This window comes from Crotalus tigris, unplaced genomic scaffold (assembly GCF_016545835.1).
Source record: "Crotalus tigris isolate CLP2741 ecotype Arizona unplaced genomic scaffold, ASM1654583v1 scf7180000020719.984301794:720406, whole genome shotgun sequence".
Classification (NCBI taxonomy): domain Eukaryota; kingdom Metazoa; phylum Chordata; class Lepidosauria; order Squamata; family Viperidae; genus Crotalus; species Crotalus tigris.
This window is the reverse complement of record NW_024098147.1, coordinates 97887-110000: the sequence shown is the minus strand read 5'-3', so window position 1 is coordinate 110000 and position 12114 is coordinate 97887. Positions and strand designations below refer to the sequence as shown.

General features: G+C 53.5%; 1 protein-coding gene across 2 annotated transcripts in view; it reads right to left on the bottom strand.

The window, feature by feature from the left end:
- The window catches only part of VSTM2L (V-set and transmembrane domain containing 2 like), a 71768-nt gene extending 61799 nt beyond the window's left edge, over nt 1-9969 (bottom strand). Inside the window, exon 1 of one of the 2 annotated variants that reach the window (XM_039368213.1) lies at nt 9850-9969. The gene's annotated coding sequence lies outside the window, so the exon portion shown is untranslated. Of the gene's footprint in view, nt 1-9848 lie in introns of both variants that reach the window. The other variant, XM_039368212.1, reaches the window with a different exon arrangement.
- Between the last annotated feature and the right edge of the window lie 2145 nt (nt 9970-12114).

Sequence of the window (12114 nt, the reverse complement as noted above, 5' to 3'; positions counted from 1 at the left end):
CATAGTTCCCCCATCTTGGCTCAGGAATTCTGGGAGTTGAAGTCCACGAGTCCTGAGGGGGCCATAGTTCCCCCATGCTGGCTCAGGAATTCTGGGAGTTGAAGTCCATGAGTCATGAGAGGGCCATAGTTCCCCCATGCTGGCTCAGGAATTCTGGGAGTTGAAGTCCACCAATCATAAAGGGGCCATGGTTCCCCCATGCTGGCTCAGGAATTCTGGGAGTTGAAGTCCACCAATCATAAAGGGGCCATGGTTCCCCCATGCTGGCTGAGGAATTCTGGGAGTTGAAGTCCATGAGTCATGAGGGGGCCATAGTTCCCCCATGCTGACTCAGGAATTCTGGGAGTTGAAGTCCCCCAGTCATGAGGGGGCCATAGTTCCCGTATGCTGGCTCAGGAATTCTGGGAGTTGAAGTCCACGAGTCATGAAGGGGCCATAGTTCCCCCATGCTGGCTCAGGCATTCTGGGAGTTGGAGTCCATGAGTCATGAAGGGGCCGTAGTTCCCCCATGCTGGCTGAGGAATTCTGGGAGTTGAAGTCCACAAGTCATAAAAGGGCCAAGTTTGAAGACCCCTGTTCTACCTCAACCAGGAAAAGCCGCGTTGGGTTTATGTCTTCAAACGTTCAGGATGGGATTAGTAGGGCACCCTGGAAATCTGCAGCTGACGACGTGAGCATGAGGAAGGACATCAAGATCAATGGCAAAGGCCTCATCCTTTCCTGCTTCTACCAGCAGTGGTCTTCATCTTTTTTTTTTTTTAAAATCTGAGATGTGGACTGAAATAAAAGAGGATCTTTCAGGAGACATAGTAATAGGGTTGGGAGGACCCTGGAGGTCTTCTAGTCCAACCCCCTGTTTGAGCAGGACACTCTCTCTATATCAGTGGTTCTCAACCTTTTTAATGCCGCGACCCCCAACCGGTCGTAAGTTGAGGACTACTCAACCGGTCGTAAGTTGAGGACGACTCAACTGGTGCAGCACCGTTTGCAGACTGGGACTTTTGGTGGGCTCAGCAGGGCAGAGACAGCCTGGACAATTCCTATTGGCTTTGGAAAGCCAATAGAATTAGACTCTATTCAAGAGAGTCTCTTCTATTCGCTTTCAAAAGCCAATAGAATAAAAGGGAGGAGCACAGCTGAGGAAAAGGGGAAAAAAATGGCGGACTGCGTTGTTTGGCGACCCCCGTGAAATGGTCGTTCGACCCCAAATGGGTTCCCGACCCACAGGTGGAGAACCACTGCTCTGTATCATCCCAGACAAATGGCTGTCCAGGCTGTTCTTGAGAGCCCCCAGTGATGGAGCAGCCACAACATCTGGAGGCAAAAGGTTCCACTGATTAATTGTTCTCGCTGTCAGAAAAGGTCTCCTTCGTTCCTTCATTTCTCCTTCTCTCCTTGGTGAGTTTCCATCCGTTGCCTCTTGTCCTGGCTTCAGGGGCTTTGGAGAATAAGTGGACCCCCTCTTCTCTGGGGCAGCCCCTCAGATATTGGAAGACTCCAACTATGCCACCCTTAGTCCTTTTCTTCTCTAGGCTTGACGGACCTGGTGCATTTCGTTGATTAGACGTGTGATTAACAGGAGGAGCATCCATGAAAAATGAAAAACCCAACAGACATTTTGCTGCACGGGCCTTCCTGGCCCAGAGGCTCCCCTGGAAGAGACGGATCAAGCAGCCCCCATCTTGGGAAGCCCTTTGCCCAGGTTCTCTCATCAGAGTCTGCTTGGAATAGGAAGACCCTTGCTGTGGAGCAACCAGGCAGATTGGGGCCCAGGCTGGCATTTACAAGAAACCTGCAACGCGAGAAAGGGTGGTTGAAGGTCTTCACTCGGTGAAAAAAGATGAAGGGGGGCAGGGGGAGGGGAAAGAGAAGAAGGAGAAGACGTTTTATGTAGAAGGAGAAGGAGAAGAAGGTGGAGGAGGAGAAGGAGGAGAAGAGGAAGGGTTATGTAGAAGGAAGAGGAGAAGGAGAAGAGGAAGAATTATGAAGAAGGAGGAAGGAGGAGAGGAAGGGTTATATATAAGGAGGAGAAGGAGAAGAAGGGTTATGAGAAGGAGGAGGAGGAGGAGGAGGAGGAGAGGGATATATAAGGAGGAGAAGAAGGAGAAGGAGGAGAGGAAGGATATATAAGGAGGAGGAGGAAAAGGAGAAGAAGGAGGAGGAGGAGGAGAGGAAGGGTTATGGAGAAGGAGGAGGAGAAGGAGAAGGAGAATTATAAAGAAGGAGGAGGAGGAGGAGAGGAAGGGATATATATAAGGAGGACGAGGAGGAGAAGGAGGAGGAGGAGAAGGAGAAGAAGGGTTATGTAGAAGGAGGAGGAGGAGGAAGAGGAGGAGGAGGAGGAGGGGGGGGAAGGATTATATATGAGGAGGAGGAGAAGGAGAAGAAGAGGAAGGGTTATATATGAGGAGAAGGAGGAGGAGGAGAGGAAGCATTATTTAGAAGGAGGAGAAGGTGGAGAAGGAGGAGGAGAAGGGTTATGGAGGAGGGGGAGGAGGAGGAGGGGGCTAGGCCTGAACCCTGCAGTGGGAATTGCTCCTTGGCCCTAAACAGCCAGGCCAGGGGGGGGGGGGCTTGCTGCGCACAGGGGAAAAGAGTGAGCCAAGGGCTGGGTGTCCCTACCTGGGTGCCACGCACACTCCAGGGCCCGCTGGAGCCCCAGGGGGTGAGGGGGCAGCAGGGCTGAGTCTGGCTCCAATTCTGTGGAAAGGCAGAGGAGAAAGACCCTCCGATGCTCAGGAATGTCAGCTGGACCTCCTCCCAATCATGGGCAGGCAGGCTGCCATTTGGGGGCTAAAGGACACACTTAGGATTATCTCTCTCTCTCTCTCTCTCTCTCTCTCTCTCTCTCTCTCTCTCTCTCTCTCTCTCTCTCTCTGTCTCTCTCTCTCTCTCTCTCTGTGTGTGTGTGTGTGTGTGTATGTGTGTGTATGTGTGTGTGTGTGTGTGTGTGTGTGTATCACAATAGAACCTATGCGACAAAACCTGCAGAGTACAAAAGTCATCATCTGAGGGCAAACGGTTTGATTTCTCCCAAGGCACCAACTGTGGTTTTGTAAAAACTGAAAAGGAAAACTTAACACATCTCTGGGTGTTGCGCTTCACACAGGAAAACCATCTACTGGAAAACGTGGGGCTGGTTTTGACAAGATTCGCACCCAGATCCAGTCACCTGGAAGCCCCGAGGACCTCCGAAAAAAAGAGGAAAAGAGTCTCATTTTATCCACCAATATTGCGCTCTGCAGCTCAGAGATGCAACATCTGATATTCTTTGCAGCAGCCCGCTAATAAAGGACGCAAAGCTGTTTTACATAACGGTTCAACTGGCTCTTTTTAAGTCAAGTGTGCAGGATTTTTCATTGGGGGGGGGAAGGAACAGCTGATTTGTTGACTAGATGATTGACACCAGAAATAGGAGCTATCTCACGCTGAGAGAAGAAAGAATTTTTTTTTCTATTTAAATTCCCATTAAAATTTCACTTTTCTTTGTGTTGGAAACTTCCTTGCTCATTCACTTTCTCTACAGTGAAATACATCCCGAAGCCTGGAGCATTTCACCTTAGCAGGGAACGTGCTAAATAAATTACTGTGTAGACCGATCCTATTGTTTCATTTGCAATGGGGTGCCTTTCCTTATTCTCAATTATTTTCAAATGGATAGATATTATGCAGATGATATAGGCATATAGATATTCTGCAGGATGGATAGATATAAGAAGATATGTAGATGGTGTTGATATAATTATATAGATGTAGATATATAGATGATATTGATATAGATGATATGCTGTATGTAGTAATATACAGAGACAGAGATTTATTTTTAAGCCATCTAGAGTCTGTCCTATTTCTGCTTCTCCTCCTCCTCCTCTTCTTCCTCTTCCCTTCTTCCTCTCCTTCCCCTCCTCCTCCTCCTCCGAGATACATAGTGATAGATAGATAAGATAGAGAAAGAGGGAGAGAGAGAGAGACAGAGACAGGGAGATAGACAGAGTGATAGATAGAGATAGACAGAGATAGACAGAGAGATAGATAGATAATAGAGAGACAGAGAGATAGATAGATAGATAGAGAGAGATAATAGAGAGATACAGATAGATAGATAGATAGATAGATAGATAGATAGATAGATGATAGATAGATATAGAGAGATAGACAGAGATAGAATAGAGAGAGAGAGATACAGAAAGACAGATAGATAATAGATAGATAGATAGATAGATAGATAGATAGATAGATATAGATAGACAGAGATAGACAGAGATAGATAATAGAGAGATACAGAGAGATAGATAGATAGATAGATAGATAGACAGAGAGAGAGATAATAGAGATACAGATAGATAGATATAGACAGATAGATAATAGATAGATAATAGATAGATAGATAGATAGATATAGACAGAGAGAAGAGAGATAGATAGAGATAGAGATAGATATAGAGATAGCTAGATAGATAATAGATAGATAGATAGATAGATAGATAGATAGATAGATAGATAGATAGATAGATAGATAGATTTTATTTTTGAAAGCTACCTAGTTACTGAGAGTGGATAGCCATGTAAATTCTCTTAATAAATAAATACATACATATAGATGATATAGATATAGATATGTAGATAATATTGATATAGATGATATGCTGTATATAGTAATATAGAGAGACAGAAATTTATTTTTTAAGCCATCTAGATAGTCTCTCCTTTTACTTCTGCTTCTCCTCCTCCTCCTCCTCCTCCTCCTCTTCCTTCTCTTCCTCTGAGATACGTAGGTAGGTAGGTAGGTAGGTAGGTAGGTAGGTAGGTAGGTAGGTAGGCAGGCAGGCAGGCAGCCAGATAATAGATAGATTTTATTTTTGAAAGCCACCTAGAGTTATGAAAGTGAGTGGATGGCCATGTAAATTCTCTTAATAAATACATACCTACATAGAGATGATACAGATATATAAATGACAGAGCTATCCTTCCCTGTTCATTTTGTGAAGCAGCTCGAAGTGCGTCATGCCAACTGCCTGGCTCCTGCGTCTCCTTGGGGGCAAATACCGCTGACTCTGGAAACCGCTTTGCGGGGGCTGCAAAGCAGTGTGAAGTGGCCTATAAGTCTAAGGGCTACAGCTGTTTCCCATCCTCAGGCCATGCCTTGCAGCATCAGCATCCTCAGAGGCTTGCAATGAATGAATGTGAATGCAGAAGGGGGCAGCACGGGACCTCCACTGTGCATGGGGGGGGGGGGCTCTCCCTGGGGAAAGAAGACGGAGCATGTGCTTCTCCTCTCCCCCCCCCTCCATAAGTTGCAGCAGCCCCTTCCTCGGTTCTCTTGCTCGCTGAGCACCTGTGCTAGTTCTACTCCAGAGTAGGGATCAAAGTAGGGGCATCTTTTGCCCCTGACTATCCTAGCAGAACTGAGAAATTTGCCCAGACTTTCTGAACCACCCATACTGAGTTGCATTCATTACAATCGTTCATCCCCCCCATCGGAGTTTGTAGACTTTGGGGTGGGGTGGGGGGTGGTCAGGGGAGGGTAGAGATGGGAAGGCCTGGGGAAAAAAACTGGAAAAATTGGGGGGGGGGGAGAAACAGGTTTTTTTTTCTATTTTTTCCAAACAGGGGAAAAAATGGGGGGGAAACCACCCTGTTTTTCTCCCAATTTTTCCGGGTTTTTTTCCCCAAGCTGAGGGCTGGAACTGCTTTTCATATTTTGCTTCTGTCTGCCTTTTTAAGTGCCCCTCCGGGCAAAAGAGGGTCTTAAGCTCAGTTCCTTTCCAGGCCTGTCTTGGGATGCATGCCTGGGAAAGAAGCCTCCCGGTTCAAACTAGCTTTCCTTCTACTACAAAATAGTCCTATGCACAAACAAGCACCCTTTGGGTGTCCCCGCGTCCTTTCCAGAATTGCTGGGGGCGGGGGGGGGGAAACGAGGGGCTTTGCAGTCACACACGACATTTGATACTCGAGGGAGTTAACCTTTGCAGGTCCCCAGCCGAACAGAGCCCCAGCCTGCAGCAGACTGGACTCCAGGAACCGAGGCCCCTGCAAAGACAGATGTCCCCAACATATTCTCGCCCCCCCCCCTTCAGAAAGACATTTAGGAATGGATAGAATTTGTCCACCGGTGCTCCTAAATGTTCCTCGGTCAATCTGTCCAGATTTGGGAGGGATCTGTCCTCCCATAGATTAAAGATCAAAGAGAGAATCAACCTGGAATTAAGGAGAAACTTCCTGACAGTGAGGACAATTAACCAGTGGAACAGCTGGACACCAGAAATCGTGGGCACCCCATCCTTGGAGATCTTTAAAAAGAGACGGGACATTCACTTGTCTGAGATGGTTTAGGTTCTCCTGCTTGAGCAGGGGGCTGGACTAGAAGACCTCCAAGGTCCCTTCCAGATTCTATTCTATTCTATTCTATTCTATTCTATTCTATTCTATTCTATTCTTCTTATTCTATTCTGTTATTCTGTTCTGCTCTTATTCTGTTGTTATTCTGTTGTTATTCTTTTCTATTCTATATCTGTTCTATTCTATTCTAAATCTGTTCTATTCTATTCTATTCTGTAATTCTATTCTATTCTATTCTATTCTATTCTATTCTATTCTACTCTATTCTCTTTGAATGGAGGGTCTCCTGAGCTGTTCTGTTCTTTTTCAGGCTGTTTGCCCACCACCTTCAGGCCCCTCGTCCCTCCCTAGGCTTGCCTGCCTGCTGTCTTGGCCTTGTTCATTGTTGGCATATTTTGAACTCAGCCCCGGAGCAATGAGTCCTTGCTCTACTGCGTCATTCCTGACCCTGCTGGGCCCTGAAGCCGAGTACACACAAGTGATTAGTCTTCTAACATGGATGTTTCAACCTGTTTTCCTTCTTTCTGCAGGCAACAAGGTCCCGGCCATCTCCCTGGGTCAGCAAAGGGTTTATTTGTTTGGGAAGGACGTGCTGTGTGAACATAAGCACGGTGTGAATCCAGCCAATCTATAATGTTTCCCCTGCCCAGAATAGAGGCTGTTCTCTCCTGAGCCCATGCAGGGCCAGAGAAAGTCAAGTTGGTTCAACCTCTGGCGGAGACTTTTACTTAAGGCCAACTAAGTAAATTGTTGATATGCATAGAACAGAACAGAATAGGATATGAAATGGATTGGAATGGAATAGAAGCTGGAAGGGACTTTAGCGGTCTTCTAGTCCAGCCCCCTGGTCAAGCAGGAGACCCTCTACCATTTCAGACAAATGGTTGTCCAGTTTCTTCTTAAAAACTGTGGGGTCCTTAATGCTCTCTGAGCTTGGTGGTTTTCTTGCAGACCTTTCATTACCTAATGAGATAACCTCATCAGTGGTGGAAGGGAAGGGGGTTTGTGGAGTGGAGGAGGAGGAGGAGGAGGAGGAGGAGGAGGAGGAGGGGAACTGTGGGGTCCTTGGTGCTCTCTGAGCTTGGTGGTTTTCTTGCAGATGTTTCATGACCCAACTAGGGAACATCATCAGTGCTAGAAGGGAGGGGGATTTGTGGAGAGGATAGGAGGAGGAGGAGGAGGAGGAGGAAGAGGGGAGGAGGAGGGGGGAGGGGGAGGAGGAGGAGGAGGAGGAGAACTGAGGGGGTTTGTGGAGTGGAGGAGGAGGAAGAGGAGGAGGGGGGAACTGTGGGGTCCTTGGTGCTCTCTGAGCTTGGTTGGTTTCTTGCAGACATTTCATGACCCAACTAGGGAACATCATCAGTGCTAGAGGGAGGAGGAGGAGGAGGAGGAGGAGGGACTATGAGCTCTTTGGTGCTTGGTGGTTTTCTTGCAGACCTTTCATTACCAGCAAGACCTTTCATTACCAAACTAGGTGACATCATCAGGGCTGAGGTTAGGATTAAGATTATGGATGACAGGCCCAAGGAACCCGTCACTTAGAACCACAGCCAGCTTCCACTCCACCTCCCAAATTCCCTTTTCCTTGCACCCTCCTCCGTGGACCAGCATACCCAGTCAGCCAAACCTCCACCGCTTCCAGTCTGCAACCAACGCCACTTTGATCAAATTGGCATTTCCCTTCCTTCCAGATGTCAACAAGGAAATAAATAAATCAAGCGAGCGAGCAAATACATAAGCAATAAGATTCTGGTAAACACCCCGGTTACCCCCCACCCCCACCCTTCGTGGCCTCGGGAATTAAACCGTGCCCTTGTGGTCGAGGTAGCCGCTGCAGGAGCCCCCCCCCGAGATGGAGGCGTTGCAACGTTTCGGTGCCCATTGGTGCGCCCTGCCCATGCTGAACTGCCCCTCCCCTCTAAAGGGCCCCTAAGAAAGGGGTCTCCAGGTCGACTGAAGAAAGGGAGGCTGGGAGGGTCCTGGAGGAGCCCCCGAAAAGTTGGCGCATCCAGGAGGGCCCCCGTGGCCTGTAGGAGAGGGCAAGAATGTGGATTTCCCCCCCCGCCCCGCCGAATTGCCTCAAGCCACCGGCGGAGAGGAAGGTGAATCTAACCAGGCTGAGGTTGGGCGCTCTGCCCGCTCGCCCGCCCGTTCTCCTGGCATCGGAGCCTTTTCTGGACTCCCCTGGACCCTCGGGAGTGGGGGGGGGATGGGCGGGCCAAGCCACCCACCAATTGCTAACCCAGCTCCCTTTTCCGCCAGGGGGCTCTCACGCCAGGGGGCAAAGACAAGAGGGATGGGGGGGAAGAGGGGGGCACGCAAACCCCCAGCCCGCCGGTCCTGCTACTCCGCTTCGGTCCAGCCTCCCTATCAGTTTTCCATTCTCGTTGCTCCGTCCCAGAGACGTGTCGGAAGAAACGCGAGGCACAAATGACCACATTCTCACACACAGAAGAATTGGGGGGGGGGAGTCCGACCCCGTTTTCGGAAGCACATCTAAAGAGGGTCGGCGGGGAGCTGTGCCCACCGACCCTCGCCAAGAGCTCCGGGCAGCCCAGAGGCTCTTTGTTGGCCAAGCCAACTACCGCCGACCTCTGGAGCCGCCCTATCCACGCCACCAGCCCGAGAGGTGTCTGAAAGCCAGGGGAGACGGGCGGTGGGCGGGAGGGCTCCTGGCCAGACTATCCGGTCCAGAAATGGGGCGTCCAAGTACTTGGCTTGCCTGGGAGGCCGGGGAAATGGGAAGGACCCCCCCCTTTTAACACACACACACACAAAGATGGAAAGAGATGTTCAGAAACCCCGGGGAGGGAGGGAGGGAGTTGCAGAGGACCGCCGAAAAATCGGGGCGGGGGGGGACACCCAGCCCCTCCAGGCAGGAACCGGAGCCTGGGCTGCTGATCCTCTCAGGGGCGAGGGTCGCTTGCCGCCCCCCCCCCCAGCAGCAGCACCAGCCTCGTTCCTGGTTCTCCCCCCTCCCCACCCCCGTCCCCAAACTCCGCCTGGGAGGGAGTCGAGCAGCCCCCGGCCGCTCCCGAAGACAAAACGAGTGAGGGGGGGGAGCGCTTTTCCCTCCCCCTCGCTCTAACCCTCCCCCCCTCCCCCGTAATATGACCCATAACGGAGTATCCTTCGCGGCCACAGCCCGGACCGGAGATTCCCCCCAACTGAGCGGACGGGGCGCGACCCCTCGACGAGGCACCGGGCGCGCGCCGGGCCAGGCCGTCTCCCGCGGCGCCCGGGAGCCCCCACCCGCCCGCGGGGAGCCGCCGACAGCGGGACACAGGCGGGTGGCGGGGGCGAATCCTCCCCCGCGGCTGGGTGGGCCCCTGGCAAGAATCCCAGAGGCGGGGGGGGGACCCCCAGGGAACGGGGAGCCGGGCCCCGCATATGACAGCCGGCCAGGCGAACGATCGGGGGGGGGCGGCGGAGGGAGGGGAGGGGAAGGCGACCCACCCTTATTTCACAGCTCTCCCCGCCGCCCCCCCCCGCCCCCCTGCCCCGGACTCACGTTGCTGGAGATCTGGTTCTCTCCCACTGCGGGGCTCGCGAAGCGGCGCCGAGCTGCAGGTAGAGTCCCAGCGAGTGGCAGAGCGCCAGGGTCAGGCCGAAGGCGCCCCCCCCACCTGCTCCCCTGCCGGCCGCCTCTCACATCCGGGGGGCGCCGCGAGCCAGCAGCTGCCGCCCGCGTACCCCAGCCCGCTCCTCCGCCGCCTCGCCGCCGCCTCTATACCGCCTGCTCCTCCGCTCGCCAGCCGGAGAACGCGGGATCTTCCTACGGCGGAGGGCTCCGCCGTGCCGCGGCCGTCACTCCCTCCCTCCCTCGCTCGCTCTCCCACGCGCGCGCGCGCGCCCGCTCTCTTGCGCGCCGGCGGAGGGATCCGGAGAGCAGAGCTTGATTGATCGCTGAAGTTTCTCCGAAGGGACCTTTTAAAAGCCCCGGCGGGCGGGGGCGGGGGGGAGGAGGAGGGGGGGGCTGCCTGCCTGCCCGTGGGCGGAGTGGGGAGGGGGGTACCGAGCAGGCAGCGCCTCCCCCCTCTCGCTTTTTGAAAAGGAGGGGGACGCTGGGGGGGGGGGTTATTCCAGTCTGCGAATGGAGGTGGCCCTACCTGCGAGGGGAGCCAGGGCTGCCCTCCGTTTGTCCCCGGGACCCCCGCGGGGGAGGCCGGCGCAGGGCCTCTCGCGGGGGGGGGCGGAGGTGGGAGGGGGAGGTGGGGGCAAGAGAGGAAGCGCAGCTTCCCTGGCCGCTGTTCTGGCTGAGCCCGCGGGCGCCGCTTTGGGTCTGGACCCCTCGGTTGGGCGCGCGCCCGGCCACGAGCCTGCCGGAGTTGCGCGCGTCCCCGCCTGGGCCCGGGCAGCCGTTAAGCGAAGCGCCTCCGCGGTCGCCCGGCCCCTCGGGAGGGAACGAGCCATTTCACACCTCGCCCGCGGACAGCGCCCGGAGGCCTCTGGTTCGCTCGCTCGCTCGCCCTGCCGCATCGGGCCGGCCGCGTTCCCACGGCGGCGGCTGAACGCGTGACTGAACTCAGCAGCTCTCTTAGGAGCCCAGAACAGGCTGAGCCGAGACCCCCCCCCTCTCCTGGCTTGGCTTTTCCCCTGAAGCCAAGCTCGCCCTGAGCCAACTTGGCCAGACAGGGGCATCCACGCGGCATGGGAATGGGCCACCGGGGGGGGGGGAGGGGAACCTTCTCTGTAGCCCAAAGAGTTGCTATTGCCAAAATGTGCCCCCACTTTTTCTCCAGCAGCTGATATTCATCGCCCAATTGATGCCAGGCCAAATTCTGCCTGAGCCGGATGGATGATCTCTCTGCACCCCGGGGAGGTTCCTGTGGTTGGTGTGCAGGACCCCGGCAGGGCGGAGAGAGACCACTGTCTGTCGGGCTCAGGCTGAATTTTGGCCTCGGCCAGGCCCAGATAGCTTGACTTGGAGCAGCGATGAGGCCCCCCTTGGAGAAGGGCAGACCCAGTGCGGGGGTGCTGCCGGTCACTATCTCTGCAACCCGAAAATATCCTCGGTCAGTCCTGAACCCCATCCAGGCTGGAGAAAAAACTCTGGACAGCTGTGGCTGGTGAGCAAGGAGGATGCAAAGCTAAGGACTCTTTGCTCTGTTCATTTCCTGCTCTTTGACGCTCACGTCTGACGGGCACCTCTGCAAGCCCTGACGGGCACGGAAGCCCCGTGCGACAAGGACACTGGCCACTGGCACTCTGAAGCCCAGCATGCCGCTTCCTGCTCTGTCCCACACGACCATCGTCCACGTCTGCAGAGCCTTGTAAGAATCTCACCCGCAGCCTGTGGAGAATGGGAAAGCATAGGGAGTCCTCGACTTTTAACCGTTTGTTTAGTGACGGTTCCAAGTCCGCAACAGCAGGGAAAAAAAGTGACTTATGGCCAGTTTTCACCGTTGACAATCATTGCATCACCCCCAGGGTCACATAATCGAAATTCAGACTCTCGGCAACCGGCACGTAGTTATGACGGTCGCAGTGTCCTGGGGTCACGTGATTCCCTCTTTTGGGACCTTCAGACAAGCAAAAGGGGGGGGGAGTCCAGGGGGAGGCTGGACTCGCTTACCGTTCGTGTGAATAACTTCACAACTGCAGTCATTCCCTATGGCAAGAAAAGGTCGCAAAGTGAGGCATAGTGAGAAATTGCCCCCCCCCCTTTCTGGCTTCTGAGAGTGTCTGAAAGAAGCTGGCAAGGTTGGCACCATCTGGGTCTGTTCTGGCCAGCTTCTGTCCCTCTACCCCCACCAGGCCACGAGGGAGGGGCAGC